We start from the raw sequence: 26,794 nt of genomic DNA, 5'->3' as shown, positions 1-26,794 counted from the left end.
TATACACACACAAACGCACTGATATACTGTATACACACAGACAAACACACTGTTATACTGTAGACACACGCAGTCAAACGCACTGATATACTGTATACACACACAAACACACTGATATACTTTATACACATACAGACAGACACACGGATATACTGTATACACAGAGACAAACACACGGATATACTGTATACACACACAAACACACGGATATACTATATACACACACAGACAAACACACGGATAAACTGTATACACACAAAGACAAACACATGGATATACTATATACACACACAGACAAACACACGGATATACTGTATACACACACAAACACACGGATATACTATATAAACACACAGACAAACACACGGATGTACTGTATATACACACAGATAAACACACGATATACTATATACACACACAGACAAACAAACGGATATACAGTACACACACACAGACAAACACACGGATATACTGTATACACACAAACACACGGATATACTGTATACACACACAGACAAACACACGGATATACTGTATACACACAGACAAACACACGGATATACTGTATACACACACAGACAAACACACGGATATACTGTATACACACACAGACAAAAACACGGATATACTATATACACACACAGACAAACACACGGATATACTGTATACACACAGACAAACACACGGATATACTGTATACACACACAGCCAAACACACGGTTATACTGTATACACAAACAGCCAAACACACGGATATAGTATATACACACACACAGACAAACACATGGATATACTGTATACACACACAGAAAAACACACTGATATACTGTATACACACACAGACAAACAGACTGATATTCTGTATACATACACAAACACACTGATATACTGTATACACACGCAGACAAACACACAGATATACTGTATACACACACAGACAAATACAATGATATACTGTATACACACGCAAACACACTGATATACTGTATACACACACAAACACACTGATATACTGTATACACACACAAACGCACTGATATACTGTATACACACAGGCAAACACACTGTTATACTGTAGACACACGCAGACAAACGCACTGATATACTGTATACACACACAAACACACTGATATACTTTATACACATACAGACAGACACACGGATATACTGTATACACAGAGACAAACACACGGATATACTGTATACACACACAAACACACGGATATACTATATACACACACAGACAAACACACGGATAAACTGTATACACACAAAGACAAACACATGGATATACTATATACACACACAGACAAACACACGGATATACTGTATACACACACAAACACACGGATATACTATATAAACACACAGACAAACACACGGATGTACTGTATATACACACAGATAAACACACGATATACTATATACACACACAGACAAACAAACGGATATACAGTACACACACAGACAAACACACGGATATACTGTATACACACAAACACACGGATATACTGTATACACACACAGACAAACACACGGATATACTGTATACACACAGACAAACACACGGATATACTGTATACACACACAGACAAACACACGGATATACTATATACACACACAAACACACGGATATACTATATACACACACAGACAAACACACGGATAAACTGTATACACACAAAGACAAACACATGGATATACTATATACACACACAGACAAACACACGGATATACTGTATACACACACAAACACACGGATATACTGTATAAACACACAGACAAACACACGGATGTACTGTATATACACACAGATAAACACACGATATACTATATACACACACAGACAAACAAACGGATATACAGTACACACACACAGACAAACACACGGATATACTGTATACACACAAACACACGGATATACTGTATACACACACAGACAAACACACGGATATACTGTATACACACAGACAAACACACGGATATACTGTATACACACACAGACAAACACACGGATATACTATATACACACACAGACAAACACACGGATATACTGTATACACACACAGACAAGCACACGGATATACTATATACACACAGACAAACACACGGATATACTGTATACACACAGACAAACACACGGATATACTGTATACACACACAGACAAACACACGGATATACTGTATACACACACAGACAAACACACGGATATACTGTATACACACACAGACAAACACACGGATATACTATATACACACAGACAAACACATGGATATACTATATACACACACAGACAAACACACTGATATACTGTATACACACACAAACACACGGATATACTATGTACACACACAGACAAACACACGGATATACTGTATACACACGCAGACAAACACACGGATATACTATATACACACACAAACACACGGATATACTGTATACACACACAGACAAACACACTGATATACTGTATACACACACAGAAAAACACACTGATATACTGTGTACACACACAGGCAAACACACTGATATAATATATACACACACAAACAAACAGACTGATATACTATATAAACACAGAGACAAACACACTGATATAGTGCATACACACACAAACAAACACACTGATATACTGTATACACACACAAACAAACACACTGATATACTATATACACACACAGACAAACACACTGATATACTGTATACACACACAAACAAACACACTGATATACTATATACACACACAGAAAAACACACTGATATACTGTATACACACACAAACACACTGATATACTGTATACACACACGGATAAACACACTGATTTACTGTATATACACACAAACAAACAATGATATACTGTATACACACACAAACAAACACACTGATATACTGTGTACACACACAAACACACTGATATACTGTATACACACACAAACAAACACACGGATATACTGTTTACACACACAGACAAAGACACGGATATACTATATTCACACACAGACAAACACACGGATATACTGTATACACACACAGACAAACACACGGATATACTATATACACACACAGACAAACACACGGATATACTGTATACACACAGACAAACACACGGATATACTGTATACACACACAGCCAAACACACGGATATACTGTATACACAAACAGCCAAACACACGGATATAGTATATACACACACACAGACAAACACATGGATATACTGTATACACACACAGAAAAACACACTGATATACTGTATACACACACAGACAAACAGACTGATATTCTGTATACATACACAAACACACTGATATACTGTATACACACGCAGACAAACACACAGATATACTGTATACACACACAGACAAATACAATGATATACTGTATACACACGCAAACACACTGATATACTGTATACACACACAAACACACTGATATACTGTATACACACACAAACGCACTGATATACTGTATACACACAGACAAACACACTGTTATACTGTAGACACACGCAGACAAACGCACTGATATACTGTATACACACACAAACACACTGATATACTTTATACACATACAGACAGACACACGGATATACTGTATACAAAGAGACAAACACACGGATATACTGTATACACACACAAACACACGGATATACTATATACACACACAGACAAACACACGGATAAACTGTATACACACAAAGACAAACACATGGATATACTATATACACACACAGACAAACACACGGATATACTGTATACACACACAAACACACGGATATACTATATAAACACACAGACAAACACACGGATGTACTGTATATACACACAGATAAACACACGATATACTATATACACACACAGACAAACAAACGGATATACAGTACACACACACAGACAAACACACGGATATACTGTATACACACAAACACACGGATATACTGTATACACACACAGACAAACACACGGATATACTGTATACACACAGACAAACACACGGATATACTGTATACACACACAGACAAACACACGGATATACTATATACACACACAGACAAACACACGGATATACTGTATACACACACAGACAAGCACACGGATATACTATATACACACAGACAAACACACGGATATACTGTATACACACAGACAAACACACGGATATACTGTATACACACACAGACAAACACACGGATATACTGTATACACACACAGACAAACACACGGATATACTATATACACACAGACAAACACATGGATATACTATATACACACACAGACAAACACACTGATATACTGTATACACACACAAACACACGGATATACTATGTACACACACAGACAAACACACGGATATACTGTATACACACGCAGACAAAGCACACGGATATACTATATACACACACAAACACACGGATATACTGTATACACACACAGACAAACACACGGATATACTATATACACACACAGACAAACACACGGATATACTATATACACTCAGACAAACACACGGATATACTGTATACACACACAGCCAAACACACGGATATACTGTATACACACACAGACAAACACACGGATATACTATATACACACACAGACAAACACATGGATATACTGTATACACACACAGGCAAACACACTGATATACTGTATACACACACAGACAAACACGTGGATATACTGTGTACACACACAGGCAAACACACTGATATAATATAAACACACACAGACAAACACACTGATATACTATATACACACAGAGACAAACACACTGATATAGTGCATACACACACAAACAAAAACACTGATATACTGTATACACACACAAACAAACACACTGATATACTATATACACACACAGACAAACACACTGATATACTGTATACACACGCAAACACACTGATATACTGTATACACACACGGATAAACACACTGATTTACTGTATATACACACAAACAAACAATGATATACTGTATACACACACAAACAAACACACTGATATACTGTGTACACACACAAACACACTGATATACTGTATACACACACAAACAAACACACGGATATACTGTATACACACACAGACAAACACACGGATATACTATATTCACACACAGACAAACACACGGATATACTGTATACACACACAGACAAAAACACGGATATACTATATACACACACAGACAAACACACGGATATACTGTATACACACAGACAAACACACGGATATACTGTATACACACACAGCCAAACACACGGTTATACTGTATACACAAACAGCCAAACACACGGATATACTATATACAAACACAGACAAACACATGGATATACTGTATACACACACAGACAAACACACTGGTATACTGTATACACACACAAACAAACAGACTGTTATTCTGTATACACACACAAACACACTGATATACCGTATACACACGCAGACAAACACACGGATATACTGTATAAACACAGACAAATACACTGATATACTGTATACACACGCAAACACACTGATATACTGTATACACACACAAACACACTGATATACTGTATACACACACAAACGCACTGATATACTGTATACAAACACAGACAAACACACTGTTATACTGTAGACACACGCAGACAAACGCACTGATATACTGTATACACAGACAAACACACTGATATACTGCATACACACACAGACAAACACACTGATATAGAGTATACACACAGACAAACACACTGATATACAGTATACACACACAAACACACTGATATACTGTATACACACACAAACACACTGATGTACTGTATGAACAAACACAGACAAACACAAAGTTATACTGTAGACACGCAGACAAACGCACTGATATACTGTATACACACACAAACACACTGATATACTGTATACACACACAGACAAACACATGGATATACTGTGTACACACACAGACAAACACACGGATATACTGTATACACACACAGACAAACACACGGATATACTATATACACACACAGACAAACACACGGATATACTGTATACACACACAGACAAACACACGGATATACTATATACACACACAGACAAACACGCGGATATACTGTATACACACAATCACACGGATATACTGTATACACACACAAACACACTGATATACTGTATACACACACAAACGCACTGATATACTGTATACAAACACACTGTTATACTGTAGACACACGCAGACAAACGCACTGATATACTGTATACACAGACAAACACACTGATATACTGTATACACACACAGACAAACACACTGATATAGAGTATACACACAGACAAACACACTGATATACAGTATACACACACAAACACACTGATATACTGTATACACACACAAACACACTGATATACTGTATAAACACACACAGGCAAACACAAAGTTATACTGTAGACACGCAGACAAACGCACTGATATACTGTATACACACACAAACACACTGATATACTGTATACACACACAGACAAACACATGGATATACTGTGTACACACACAGACAAACACACGGATATACTATATACACACACAGACAAACACATGGATATACTATATACACACATAGACAAACACACGGATATACTGTATACACACACAGACAAACACACGGATATACTATATACACACACAGACAAACACGCGGATATACTGTATACACACAAACACACGGATATACTGTTTACACACACAGACAAACACAGGGATATACTGTATACACAAACAGACAAACACACGGATATACTGTATACACACACAAACAAACACACGGATAGACTATATACACACACAGACAAACACATGGATATACTATATACACACACAAACACACTGATATACAGTATACACACATGGATAAACACACTGATTTACTGTATATACACACAAACAAACACTGATATACTGTATACACACACAAACAAACTCACTGATATACTGTGTACACACACAAACACACTGATATACTGTATAAACACACACAAACAAACACACGGATATACTGTATACACACACAGACAAACACACGGATATACTGTATTCACACACAGACAAACACACGGATATACTGTATACACACACAGACAAACACACGGATATACTATATACACACACAGACAAACACACGGATATACTGTATACACACAGACAAACACACGGATATACTGTATACACACACAGACAAACACACGGATATACTGTATACACACAGACAAACACACGGATATACTATATACACACACAGCCAAACACACGGATATACTGTATACACACACAGACAAACACACGGATATACTATATACACACAGAGACAAACACACTGATATACTATATACACACACAGACAAACACACTGATATACTGTATACACACACAAACACACTGATATACTGTATACACACGCAGACAAACACACTGATATACTGTAGACACACGCAGACAAATGCACTGATATACTGTATACACACAAACACACTGATATACTGTATACACACACAGACAAACAGACTGATATACTGTATACACACACAAACACACTGATATACTGTATACACACGCAGACAAACACACGGATATACTGTATACACACACAGACAAATACACTGATATACTGTATACACACGCAAACACACTGATATACTGTATACACACACAGACAAACACAAAGTTATACTGTAGACACGCAGACAAATGCACTGATATACTGTATACACACACAAACACACTGATATACTGTATACACACACAGACAAACACACTGATATACAGTATACACACAGACAAACACACTGATATACTGTATACACACTGATATACTGTATACACACACAGACAAACACATGGATATACTATATACACACACAGACAAACACACGGATATACTGTATACACACACAAACAAACACACGGATATACTATATACACACACAGACAAACACACGGATATACTGTATACACACAGACAAACACACGGATATACTGTATACACACAGAGACAAACACACGGATATACTGTATACACACACAAACACACGGATCTACTATATACACAAACAGACAAACACACGGATGTACTGTATACACACACAGATAAACACACGATATACTATATACACACACAGACAAACACACGGATATACTGCATACACACACAGACAAACACACGGATATACTGTATAAACACAGACAAACACACGGATATACTGTATACACACACAGACAAACACACGGATATACTGTATACACACTCAGCCAAACACACGGATATACTATATACACACACAGACAAACACACGGATATACTGTATACACACACAGACAAACACACAGATATACTATATACACACACAGACAAACACACGGATATACTACATACACACACAGACAAACACACGGATATACTATATACACACACAGACAAACACACGGATATACTGCATACACACACAGACAAACACACGGATATACTGTATACACACAGACAAACACACGGATATACTGTATACACACACAGACAAACACACGGATATACTGTATACATACACAGACAAACACACGGATATACTATATACACACACAGACAAACACACGGATATACTATATACACACACAGACAAACACACGGATATACTATATACACACACAGACAAACACACGGATATACTGTATACAGACAAACACACGGATATACTATATACACACACAGACAAACACACGGATATACTGTATACACACACAGACAAACACACGGATATACTGTATACACACAGACAAACACACGGATATACTGTATACACACACAGACAAACACAGGGATATACTGTATACACACACAGACAAACACACGGATATATTGTATACACACACAGACAAACACACGAATATACTATATACACACACAGACAAACACACGGATATACTATATACACACACAGACAAACACACTGATATACTGTATACACACACAAACACACGGATATACTACATACACACACAGGCAAACAGACTGATATACTATATACACACACAGACAAACACACTGATATACTATATACACACAGAGACAAACACACTGATATACTGTATACACACAAACACACTGATATACTGTATACACACACAGACAAACAGACTGATATACTGTATACACACACAAACACACTGATATACTGTATACACATGCAGACAAACACACGGATATACTGTATACACACATAGACAAACGCACTGATATACTGTATACACACACAAACACACTGATATACTGTATACACACACAGACAAACACACTGATATACAGTATACACACAGACAAACACACTGATATACTGTATACACACACAAACAGACTGATATACTGTATACACAAACAGACAAACACACGGATATACTATATACACACACAGACAAACACACGGATATACTTTATACACACACAGACAAACACACGGATATACTATATACACACATAGACAAACACACGGATATACTGTATACACACAGACAAACACACGGATATACTGTATACACACACAGACAAACACACGGATATACTGTATACACACACATACACACGGATATACTATACACACACACAGACAAACACACGGATGTACTGTATACACACACAGATAAACACACAATATACTATATACACACACAGACAAACACACGGATATACTGCATACACACACAGACAAACACACGGATATACTGTATACACACAGACAAACACACGGATATACTGTATACACACACAGACAAACACACGGATATACTGTATACACACAGACAAACACACGGATATACTGTATACAAACACAGCCAAACACACGGATATGCTGTATACACACACAAACACACGGATATACTATATACACACAGAGACAAACACACTGATATAGTGCATACACACACAAACAAACACACTGATATACTGTATACACACACAAACAAACACACTGATATACTATATCCACGCACAGACAAAGACACTGATATACTGTATACACACACAAACACACTGATATACTGTATACACACGCAGACAAACACACTGATATACTGTAGACACACGCAGACAAACACACTGATATACTGTAGACACACGCAGACAAATGCACTGATATACTGTATACACACAAACACACTGATATACTATATACACACACAGACAAACACACTGATATACTGTATACACACACGGATAAACACACTGATTTACTGTATATACACACAAACAAACACTGATATACTGTATACACACACAAACAAACTCACTGATTTACTGTGTACACACACTAACACACTGATATACTGTATACACACACAAACAAACACACGGATATACTGTATACACACACAGACAAACACACGGATATACTATATTCACACACAGACAAACACACGGATATACTGTATACACACACAGACAAACACACGGATATACTGTATACACACACAGACAAACACACGGATATACTGTATACACACAGACAAACACACGGATATACTGTATACACACACAGCCAAACACACTGATATACTATATACACACAGAGACAAACACACTGATGTAGTGCATACACACACAAACAAACACACTGATATACTGTATACACACACAAACAAACACACTGATATACTATATACACACACAGACAAACACACTGATATACTGTATACACACACAAACACACTGATATACTGTATACACACGCAGACAAACACACTGATATACTGTAGACACACACAGACAAATGCACTGATATACTGTATACACACAAACACACTGATATACTGTATACACACACAGACAAACAGACTGATATACTGTATACACACACAAACACACTGATATACTGTATACACACGCAGACAAACACACGGATATACTGTATACACAAACAGAAAAATACATTGATATACTGTATACACACGCAAACACACTGATATACTGTATACACACACAAACACACTGATATACTGTATACACACACAAACACACTGATATACTGTATACACACACAGACAAACACACTGTTATACTGTAGACAGACGCATACAAACGCACTGATATACTGTATACACACACAAACACACTGATATACTGTATACACACACAGACAAACACACGGATATACTGTATACACACTCAGCCAAACACACGGATGTACTATATACACACACAGACAAACACACGGATATGCTGTATACATACACAGACAAACACACGGATATACTATATACACACACAGACAAACACACGGATATACTATATACACACACAGACAAACACACGGATATACTATATACACACACAGACAAACACATGGATATACTGCATACACACACAGACAAACACACGGATATACTGTATACACACAGACAAACACACGGATATACTGTATACACACACAGACAAACACACGGATATACTGTATACACACTCAGCCAAACACACGGATATACTATATACACACACAGACAAACACACGGATATACTGTATACATACACAGACAAACACACGGATATACTATATACACACACAGACAAACACACGGATATACTATATACACACACTGACAAACACACGGATATACTATATACACACACAGACAAACACACGGATATACTGTATACAGACAGACAGACACACGGATATACTGTATACACACACAGACAAACACACGGATATACTGTATACACACACAGACAAACACAGGGATATACTGTATACACACACAGACAAACACACGGATATACTGTATACACACACAGACAAACACAAGGATATACTATATACACACACAGACAAACACATGGATATACTATATACACACACAGACAAAAACACTGATATACTGTATACACACACAAACACACGGATATACTACATACACACACAGGCAAACAGACTGATATACTATATACACACAAAGACAAACACACTGATATACTATATACACACAGAGACAAACACACTGATATAGTGCATACACACACAAAGAAACACACTGATATACTGTAAACACACACAAACAAACACACTGATATACTATATTCACACACAGACAAACACACTGATATACTGTATACTCACACAAACACACTTATATAATGTATACACACAGACAAACACACGGATATACTGTATACACACAGAGACAAACACACGGATATACTGTATACACACACAAACACACGGATCTACTATATACACAAACAGACAAACACACGGATGTACTGTATACACACACAGATAAACACACGATATACTATATACACACACAGACAAACACACGGATATACTGCATACACACACAGACAAACACACGGATATACTGTATAAACACAGATAAACACACGGATATACTGTATACACACACAGACAAACACACGGATATACTGTATACACACTCAGCCAAACACACGGATATACTATATACACACACAGACAAACACACGGATATACTGTATACATACACAGACAAACACACGGATATACTATATACACACACAGACAAACACACGGATATACTACATACACACACAGACAAACACACGGATATACTATATACACACACAGACAAACACACGGATATACTGCATACACACAGACAAACACACGGATATACTGTATACACACAGACAAACACACGGATATACTGTATACACACACAGACAAACACACGGATATACTGTATACATACACAGACAAACACACGGATATACTATATACACACACAGACAAACACACGGATATACTATATACACACACAGACAAACACACGGATATACTATATACACACACAGACAAACACACGGATATACTGTATACAGACAAACACACGGATATACTATATACACACACAGACAAACACACGGATATACTGTATACACACACAGACAAACACACGGATATACTGTATACACACAGACAAACACACGGATATACTGTATACACACACAGACAAACACAGGGATATACTGTATACACACACAGACAAACACACGGATATATTGTATACACACACAGACAAACACACGGATATACTATATACACACACAGACAAACACACGGATATACTATATACACACACAGACAAACGCACTGATATACTGTATACACACACAAACACACGGATATACTACATACACACACAGGCAAACAGACTGATATACTATATACACACACAGACAAACACACTGATATACTATATACACACAGAGACAAACACACTGATATACTGTATACACACAAACACACTGATATACTGTATACACACACAGACAAACAGACTGATATACTGTATACACACATAGACAAACGCACTGATATACTGTATACACACACAAACACACTGATATACTGTATACACACTCAGACAAACACACTGATATACAGTATACACACAGACAAACACACTGATATACTGTATACACACACAAACAGACTGATATACTGTATACACAAACAGACAAACACACTGATATACTATATACACACAGAGACAAACACACTGATATACTGTATACACACAAACACACTGATATACTGTATACACACACAGACAAACAGACTGATATACTGTATACACACATAGACAAACGCACTGATATACTGTATACACACACAAACACACTGATATACTGTATACACACACAGACAAACACACTGATATACAGTATACACACAGACAAACACACTGATATACTGTATACACACACAAACAGACTGATATACTGTATACACAAACAGACAAACACACGGATATACTATATACACACACAGACAAACACACGGATATACTTTATACACACACAGACAAACACACGGATATACTATATACACACATAGACAAACACACGGATATACTGTATACACACAGACAAACACACGGATATACTGTATACACACACAGACAAACACACGGATATACTGTATACACACACATACACACGGATATACTATACACACACACAGACAAACACACGGATGTACTGTATACACACACAGATAAACACACAATATACTATATACACACACAGACAAACACACGGATATACTGCATACACACACAGACAAACACACGGATATACTGTATACACACAGACAAACACACGGATATACTGTATACACACACAGACAAACACACGGATATACTGTATACACACAGACAAACACACGGATATACTGTATACAAACACAGCCAAACACACGGATATGCTGTATACACACACAGACAAACACACGGATATACTATATACACACAGAGACAAACACACTGATATAGTGCATACACACACAAACAAACACACTGATATACTGTATACACACACAAACAAACACACTGATATACTATATCCACGCACAGACAAAGACACTGATATACTGTATACACACACAAACACACTGATATACTGTATACACACGCAGACAAACACACTGATATACTGTAGACACACGCAGACATACACACTGATATACTGTAGACACAAGCAGACAAATGCACTGATATACTGTATACACACAAACACACTGATATACTATATACACACACAGACAAACACACTGATATACTGTATACACACACGGATAAACACACTGATTTACTGTATATACACACAAACAAACACTGATATACTGTATACACACACAAACAAACTCACTGATTTACTGTGTACACACACTAACACACTGATATACTGTATACACACACAAACAAACACACGGATATACTGTATACACACACAGACAAACACACGGATATACTATATTCACACACAGACAAACACACGGATATACTGTATACACACACAGACAAACACACGGATATACTGTATACACACACAGACAAACACACGGATATACTCTATACACACAGACAAACACACGGATATACTGTATACACACACAGCCAAACACACTGATATACTATATACACACAGAGACAAACACACTGATGTAGTGCATACACACACAAACAAACACACTGATATACTGTATACACACACAAACAAACACACTGATATACTATATACACACACAGACAAACACACTGATATACTGTATACACACACAAACACACTGATATACTGTATACACACGAAGACAAACACACTGATATACTGTAGACACACGCAGACAAATGCACTGATATACTGTATACACACAAACACACTGATATACTGTATACACACACAGACAAACAGACTGATATACTGTATACACACACAAACACACTGATATACTGTATACACACGCAGACAAACACACGGATATACTGTATACACACACAGAAAAATACATTGATATACTGTATACACACGCAAACACACTGATATACTGTATACACACACAAACACACTGATATACTGTATACACACACAAACACACTGATATACTGTATACACACACAGACAAACACACTGTTATACTGTAGACAGACGCATACAAACGCACTGATATACTGTATACACACACAAACACACTGATATACTGTATACACACACAGACAAACACACGGATATACTGTATACACACTCAGCCAAACACACGGATATACTATATACACACACAGACAAACACACGGATATGCTGTATACATACACAGACAAACACACGGATATACTATATACACACACAGACAAACACACGGATATACTATATACACACACAGACAAACACACGGATATACTATATACACACACAGACAAACACATGGATATACTGCATACACACACAGACAAACACACGGATATACTGTATACACACAGACAAACACACGGATATACTGTATACACACACAGACAAACACACGGATATACTGTATACACACTCAGCCAAACACACGGATATACTATATACACACACAGACAAACACACGGATATACTGTATACATACACAGACAAACACACGGATATACTATATACACACACAGACAAACACACGGATATACTATATACACACACTGACAAACACACGGATATACTATATACACACACAGACAAACACACGGATATACTGTATACAGACAGACAAACACACGGATATACTGTATACACACACAGACAAACACACGGATATACTGTATACACACACAGACAAACACAGGGATATACTGTATACACACACAGACAAACACACGGATATACTGTATACACACACAGACAAACACACGGATATACTATATACACACACAGACAAACACATGGATATACTATATACACACACAGACAAAAACACTGATATACTGTATACACACACAAACACACGGATATACTACATACACACACAGGCAAACAGACTGATATACTATATACACACACAGACAAACACACTGATATACTATATACACACAGAGACAAACACACTGATATAGTGCATACACACACAAAGAAACACACTGATATACTGTATACACACACAAACAAACACACTGATATACTATATTCACACACAGACAAACACACTGATATACTGTATACACACACAAACACACTTATATACTGTATACACATGCAGACAAACACACTGATATACTGTAGACACACGCAGACAAATGCACTGATATACTGTATACACACAAACACACTGATATACTGTATACACACACAGACAAACAGACTGATATACTGTATACACAAACAAACACACTGATATACTGTATACACACACAGACAAACAGACTGATATACTGTATACACACATAGACAAACGCACTGATATACTGTATACACACACAAACACACTGATATACTGTATACACACTCAGACAAACACACTGATATACAGTATACACACAGACAAACACACTGATATACTGTATACACACACAAACAGACTGATATACTGTATACACAAACAGACAAACACACTGATATACTATATACACACAGAGACAAACACACTGATATACTGTATACACACAAACACACTGATATACTGTATACACACACAGACAAACAGACTGATATACTGTATACACACATAGACAAACGCACTGATATACTGTATACACACACAAACACACTGATATACTGTATACACACACAGACAAACACACTGATATACAGTATACACACAGACAAACACACTGATATACTGTATACACACACAAACAGACTGATATACTGTATACACAAACAGACAAACACACGGATATACTATATACACACACAGACAAACACACGGATATACTTTATACACACACAGACAAACACACGGATATACTATATACACACATAGACAAACACACGGATATACTGTATACACACAGACAAACACACGGATATACTGTATACACACACAGACAAACACACGGATATACTGTATACACACACATACACACGGATATACTATACACACACACAGACAAACACACGGATGTACTGTATACACACACAGATAAACACACAATATACTATATACACACACAGACAAACACACGGATATACTGCATACACACACAGACAAACACACGGATATACTGTATACACACAGACAAACACACGGATATACTGTATACACACACAGACAAACACACGGATATACTGTATACACACAGACAAACACACGGATATACTGTATACAAACACAGCCAAACACACGGATATGCTGTATACACACACAGACAAACACACGGATATACTATATACACACAGAGACAAACACACTGATATAGTGCATACACACACAAACAAACACACTGATATACTGTATACACACACAAACAAACACACTGATATACTATATCCACGCACAGACAAAGACACTGATATACTGTATACACACACAAACACACTGATATACTGTATACACACGCAGACAAACACACTGATATACTGTAGACACACGCAGACATACACACTGATATACTGTAGACACAAGCAGACAAATGCACTGATATACTGTATACACACAAACACACCGATATACTATATACACACACAGACAAACACACTGATATACTGTATACACACACGGATAAACACACTGATTTACTGTATATACACACAAACAAACACTGATATACTGTATACACACACAAACAAACTCACTGATTTACTGTGTACACACACTAACACACTGATATACTGTATACACACACAAACAAACACACGGATATACTGTATACACACACAGACAAACACACGGATATACTATATTCACACACAGACAAACACACGGATATACTGTATACACACACAGACAAACACACGGATATACTGTATACACACACAGACAAACACACGGATATACTCTATACACACAGACAAACACACGGATATACTGTATACACACACAGCCAAACACACTGATATACTATATACACACAGAGACAAACACACTGATGTAGTGCATACACACACAAACAAACACACTGATATACTGTATACACACACAAACAAACACACTGATATACTATATACACACACAGACAAACACACTGATATACTGTATACACACACAAACACACTGATATACTGTATACACACGAAGACAAACACACTGATATACTGTAGACACACGCAGACAAATGCACTGATATACTGTATACACACAAACACACTGATATACTGTATACACACACAGACAAACAGACTGATATACTGTATACACACACAAACACACTGATATACTGTATACACACGCAGACAAACACACGGATATACTGTATACACACACAGAAAAATACATTGATATACTGTATACACACGCAAACACACTGATATACTGTATACACACACAAACACACTGATATACTGTATACACACACAAACACACTGATATACTGTATACACACACAGACAAACACACTGTTATACTGTAGACAGACGCATACAAACGCACTGATATACTGTATACACACACAAACACACTGATATACTGTATACACACACAGACAAACACACGGATATACTGTATACACACTCAGCCAAACACACGGATATACTATATACACACACAGACAAACACACGGATATGCTGTATACATACACAGACAAACACACGGATATACTATATACACACACAGACAAACACACGGATATACTATATACACACACAGACAAACACACGGATATACTATATACACACACAGACAAACACATGGATATACTGCATACACACACAGACAAACACACGGATATACTGTATACACACAGACAAACACACGGATATACTGTATACACACACAGACAAACACACGGATATACTGTATACACACTCAGCCAAACACACGGATATACTATATACACACACAGACAAACACACGGATATACTGTATACATACACAGACAAACACACGGATATACTATATACACACACAGACAAACACACGGATATACTATATACACACACTGACAAACACACGGATATACTATATACACACACAGACAAACACACGGATATACTGTATACAGACAGACAAACACACGGATATACTGTATACACACACAGACAAACACACGGATATACTGTATACACACACAGACAAACACAGGGATATACTGTATACACACACAGACAAACACACGGATATACTGTATACACACACAGACAAACACACGGATATACTATATACACACACAGACAAACACATGGATATACTATATACACACACAGACAAAAACACTGATATACTGTATACACACACAAACACACGGATATACTACATACACACACAGGCAAACAGACTGATATACTATATACACACACAGACAAACACACTGATATACTATATACACACAGAGACAAACACACTGATATAGTGCATACACACACAAAGAAACACACTGATATACTGTATACACACACAAACAAACACACTGATATACTATATTCACACACAGACAAACACACTGATATACTGTATACACACACAAACACACTTATATACTGTATACACATGCAGACAAACACACTGATATACTGTAGACACACGCAGACAAATGCACTGATATACTGTATACACACAAACACACTGATATACTGTATACACACACAGACAAACAGACTGATATACTGTATACACAAACAAACACACTGATATACTGTATACACACGCTGACAAACACACGGATATACTGTATACACACACAGACAAATACACTGATATACTGTATACACACGCAAACACACTGATATACTGTATACACACACAAACACACTGATATACTGTATACACACACAGACAAACACACAGTTATACTGTAGATACACGCAGACAAACGCACTGATATACTGTATACACGCACAAACACACTGATATACTGTATACACACACAGACAAACACACTGATATACAGTATACACACAGACAAACACACTGATATACTGTATACACACACAAACAGACGGATATACTGCATACACAAACAGACAAACACACGGATGTACTATATACACACACAGACAAACACACGGATATACTGTATACACACACAGACAAACACACGGATATACTATATACACACATAGACAAACACACGGATATACTGTATACACACAGACAAACACACGGATATACTGTATACACACACAGACAAACACACGGATATACTGTATACACACACAAACACACGGATATACTATACACACACAAAGACAAACACACGGATGTACTGTATAAACACACAGATAAACACACAATATACTATATACACACACAGACAAACACACGGATATACTGCATACACACACAGACAAACACACGGATATACTGTATACACACAGACAAACACACGGATATACTGTATACACACACAGACAAACACATGGATATACTGTATACACACAGACAAACACACGGATATACTGTATACAAACACAGCCAAACACACGGATATACTGTATACACACACAGACAAACACACGGATATACTATATACACACAGAGACAAACACACTGATATAGCGCATACACACACAAACAAACACACTGATATACTGTATACACACACAAACAAACACACTGATATACTATATACACACACAGACAAACACACTGATATACTGTATACACACACAAACACACTGATATACTGTATACACACACAGACAAACACACTGATATACTGTAGACACACGCAGACAAACACACTGATATACTGTAGACACACGCAGACAAATGCACTGATATACTGTATACACACAAACACTCTGATATACTATATACACACACAGACAAACACACGGATATACTGTATACACACACAAACACACGGATATACTGTATACACACACAGACAAACACACGGATATACTGTATACACACACAGACAAACACACGGATAGACTATATACACACACAGACAAAGACATGGATATACTATATACACACACAGACAAACACACTGATATACTGTATACACACGGATAAACACACTGATTTACTGTATATACACACAAACAAACACTGATATACTGTATACATACACAAACAAACTCACTGATTTACTGTGTACACACACTAACACACTGATATACTGTATACACATCCAAACAAACACACGGATATACTGTATACACACACAGACAAACACACGGATATACTATATTCACACACAGACAAACACACGGATATACTGTATACACACACAGACAAACACACGGATATACTATATACACACACAGACAAACACACGGATATACTGTATACACACAGACAAACACACGGATATACTGTATACACACACAGACAAACACACTGATATACTATATACACACAGAGACAAACACACTGATGAAGTGCATACACACACAAACAAACACACTGATATACTGTATACACACACAAGCAAACACACTGATATACTATATACACACACAGACAAACACACTGATATACTGTATACACACACAAACACACTGATATACTGTATACACACGCAGACAAACACACTGATATACTGTAGACACACGCAGACAAATGCACTGATATACTGTATACACACAAACACACAGATATACTGTATACACACACAGACAAACAGACTGATATACTGTATACACACACAAACTCACTGATATACTGTATACACACACAGACAAACACACTGATATACAGTATACACACAGACAAACACACGGATATACTGTATACACACACAAACACACTGATATACTGTATACACACACAGACAAACACACGGATAAACTATATACACACACAGACAAACACACAGATATACTGTATACACACACAGACAAACACACGGATATACTATATACACACACAGACAAACACACGGATATACTGTATACACACAGACAAACACACGGATATACTGTATACACACACAGACAAACACACGGATATACTGTATACACACACAGACAAACACACGGATATACTGCATACACACACAGCCAAACGCACGGATATACTATACACACACACAGACAAACACACGGATATACTGTATACATACACAGACAAACACACGGATATACTATATACACACACAGACAAACATACGGATATACTGCATACAGACAGACAAACACATGGATATACTGTATACACACACAGACAAACACCCGGATAAACTATATACACACACAGCCAAACACACGGATATACTGTATACACACACAGACAAACACACGGATATACTATATACACACACAGACAAACACATGGATATAATGTATACACACAGACAAACACACGGATATACTGTATACACACACAGACAAACACAGGGATATACTGTATACACACACAGACAAACACACGGATATACTGTATACACACACAGACAAACACACGGATATACTATATACACAGACAGACAAACACATGGATATACTATATACACACACAGACAAACACACTGATATACTGTATACACACACAAACACACGGATATACTATATACACACACAGACAAACACACTGATATACTGTATACACACACAGACAAACAAACGGATATACTGTATACACACACAGACAAACACATGGATATACTGTATACACACAGACAAACACACGGATATACTGTATACACACACAGACAAACACAGGGATATACTGTATACACACACAGACAAACACACGGATATACTGTATACACACACAGACAAACACACGGATATGCTATATACACACACAGACAAACACACGGATATACTGTATACACACAGACAAACACACGGATATACTGTATACACACACAGACAAACACACGGATATACTGTATACACACACAAACACACGGATATACTATATACACACACAGACAAACACACGGATGTACTGTATACACACACAGATAAACACACAATATACTATATACACACACAGACAAACACACGGATATACTGCATACACACACAGACAAACACACGGATATACTGTATACAAACGCAGCCAAACACACGGATTTACTGTATACACACACAGACAAACACACGGATATACTATATAAACACAGAGACAAACACACTGATATAGTGCATACACACACAAACAAACACACTGATATACTGTATACACACACAAACAAACACACTGATATACTATATACACACACAGACAAACACACTGATATACTGTATACACACACAAACACACTGATATACTGTATACACACGCAGACAAACACACTGATATACTGTAGACACACGCAGAGAAACACACTGATATACTGTAGACACACGCAGACAAATGCACTGATATACTGTATACACACAAACAAACTGATATACTATATACACACACAGACAAACACACGGATATACTGTATACACACACAGACAAACACACGGATATACTATATACACACACAGAGAAACACAGGGATATACTGTATACACACACAGAAAAACACACGGATATACTGTATACACACACAGACAAACACACGGATAGACTATATACACACACGGATAAACACACTGATTTACTGTATATACACACAAACAAACACTGTTATACTGTATACACACACAAACAAACTCACTGATTTACTGTGTACACACACAAACACACTGATATACTGTATGCACACACGGATAAACCCACTGATTTACTGTATATACACACAAACAAACACTGTTATACTGTATACACACACAAACAAACTCACTGATTTACTGTGTACACACACGAACACACTGATATACTGTATACACACACAAACAAACACACGGATATACTGTATACACACACAGACAAACACACGGATATACTATATTCACACACAGACAAACACACGGATATACTGTATACACACACAGACAAACACACGGATATACTATATACACACACAGACAAACACACGGATATACTGTATACACACAGACAAACACACGGATATACTGTATACACACACAGCCAAACACACGGATATACTGTATACACACACAGACAAACACACGGATATACTATATACACACAGAGACAAACACACTTATGTAGTGCATACACACACAAACAAACACACTGATATACTGTATACACACACAAACAAACACACTGATATACTATATACACACACAGGCAAACACACTGATATACTGTATACACACACAAACACACTGATATACTGTATACACACGCAGACAAACACACTGATATACTGTAGACACACGCAGACAAATGCACTGATATACTGTATACACACAAACACACTGATATACTGTATACACACACAGACAAACAGACTGATATACTGTATACACACACAAACACACTGATATACTGTATACACATGGAGACAAACACACGGATATACTGTATACACACACAGACAAATACACTGATATACTGTATACACACGCAAACACACTGATATACTGTATACACACACAAACACACTGATATACTGTATACACACACAAACACACTGATATACTGTATACACACACAGACAAACACACTGTTATAATTTAGACACACGCAGACAAACGCACTGATATACTGTATACACACACAAACACACTGATATACTGTATACACACACAGACAAACACACGGATAAACTATATACACACACAGACAAACACACGGATATACTGTATACACACACAGACAAACACACGGATATACAATATACACACACAGACAAACACACGGATATACTGTATACACACAGACAAACACACGGATATACTGTATACACACACAGACAAACACACGGATATACTATATACACACACAGACAAACACACGGATATACTGTATACATACACAGACAAACACACGGATATACTATATACACACACAGACAAACACACGGATATACTATATACACACACAGACAAACACACGGATATACTGTATACAGACAGACAAACACACGGATATACTGTATACACACACAGACCAACACACGGATAAACTATATACACACACAGACAACAAACACACGGATATACTGTATACACACACAGACAAACACACGGATATACTATATACACACCCAGACAAACACATGGATATACTGTATACACACAGACAAACACACGGATATACTGTATACACACACAGACAAACACAGGGATATACTGTATACACACACAGACAAACACACGGATATACTATATACACACACAGACAAACACACGGATATACTATATACACACACAGACAAACACATGGATATACTATATACACACACAGACAAACACACTGATATACTGTATACACACACAAACACACGGATATACTATATACACACACAGGCAAACACACTGATGTACTATATACACACACAGACAAACACACTGATATACTATATACACACAGAGCCAAACACACTGATATAGTGCATACACACACAAACAAACACACTGATATACTGTATACACACACAAACAAACACACTGATATACTATATACACACACAGACAAACACACTGATATACTGTATACACACACAAACACACTGATATACTGTATACACACGCAGACAAACACACTGATATACTGTAGACACACGCAGACAAATGCACTGATATACTGTATACACACAAACACACTGATATACTGTATACACACACAGACAAACAGACTGATATACTGTATACACACACAAACACACTGATATACTGTATACACACGCAGACAAACACACGGATATACTGTATACACACACAGACAAACACACGGATATACTGTATACAGACAGACAAACACACGGATATACTGTATACACAGACAGACAAACACACGGATAAACTATATACACACACAGACAAACACACGGATATACTGTATACACACACAGACAAACACACGGATATACTATATACACACACAGACAAACACATGGATATACTGTATACACACAGACAAACACATGGATATACTGTATACACACACAGACAAACACGGATATACTGTATACACACACAGACAAACACACGGATATACTATATACACACACAGACAAACACACGGATATACTATATACACACACAGCCAAACACATGGATATACTATATACACACACAGACAAACACACTGATATACTGTATACACACACAAACACACGGATATACTATATACACACACAGGCAAACACACTGATATACTATATACACACACAGACAAACACACTGATATACTATATACACACAGAGCCAAACACACGGATATAGTGCATACACACACAAACAAACACACTGATATACTGTATAAACCCACAAACAAACACACTGATATACTATATACACACACAGACAAACACACTGATATACTGTATACAGACACAAACACACTGATATACTGTATACACACGCAGACAAACACACTGATATACTGT

This window comes from Carcharodon carcharias, chromosome 5 (assembly GCF_017639515.1).
Source record: "Carcharodon carcharias isolate sCarCar2 chromosome 5, sCarCar2.pri, whole genome shotgun sequence".
NCBI lineage: Eukaryota > Metazoa > Chordata > Chondrichthyes > Lamniformes > Lamnidae > Carcharodon > Carcharodon carcharias.
This window is presented reverse-complemented; position numbering follows the sequence as displayed.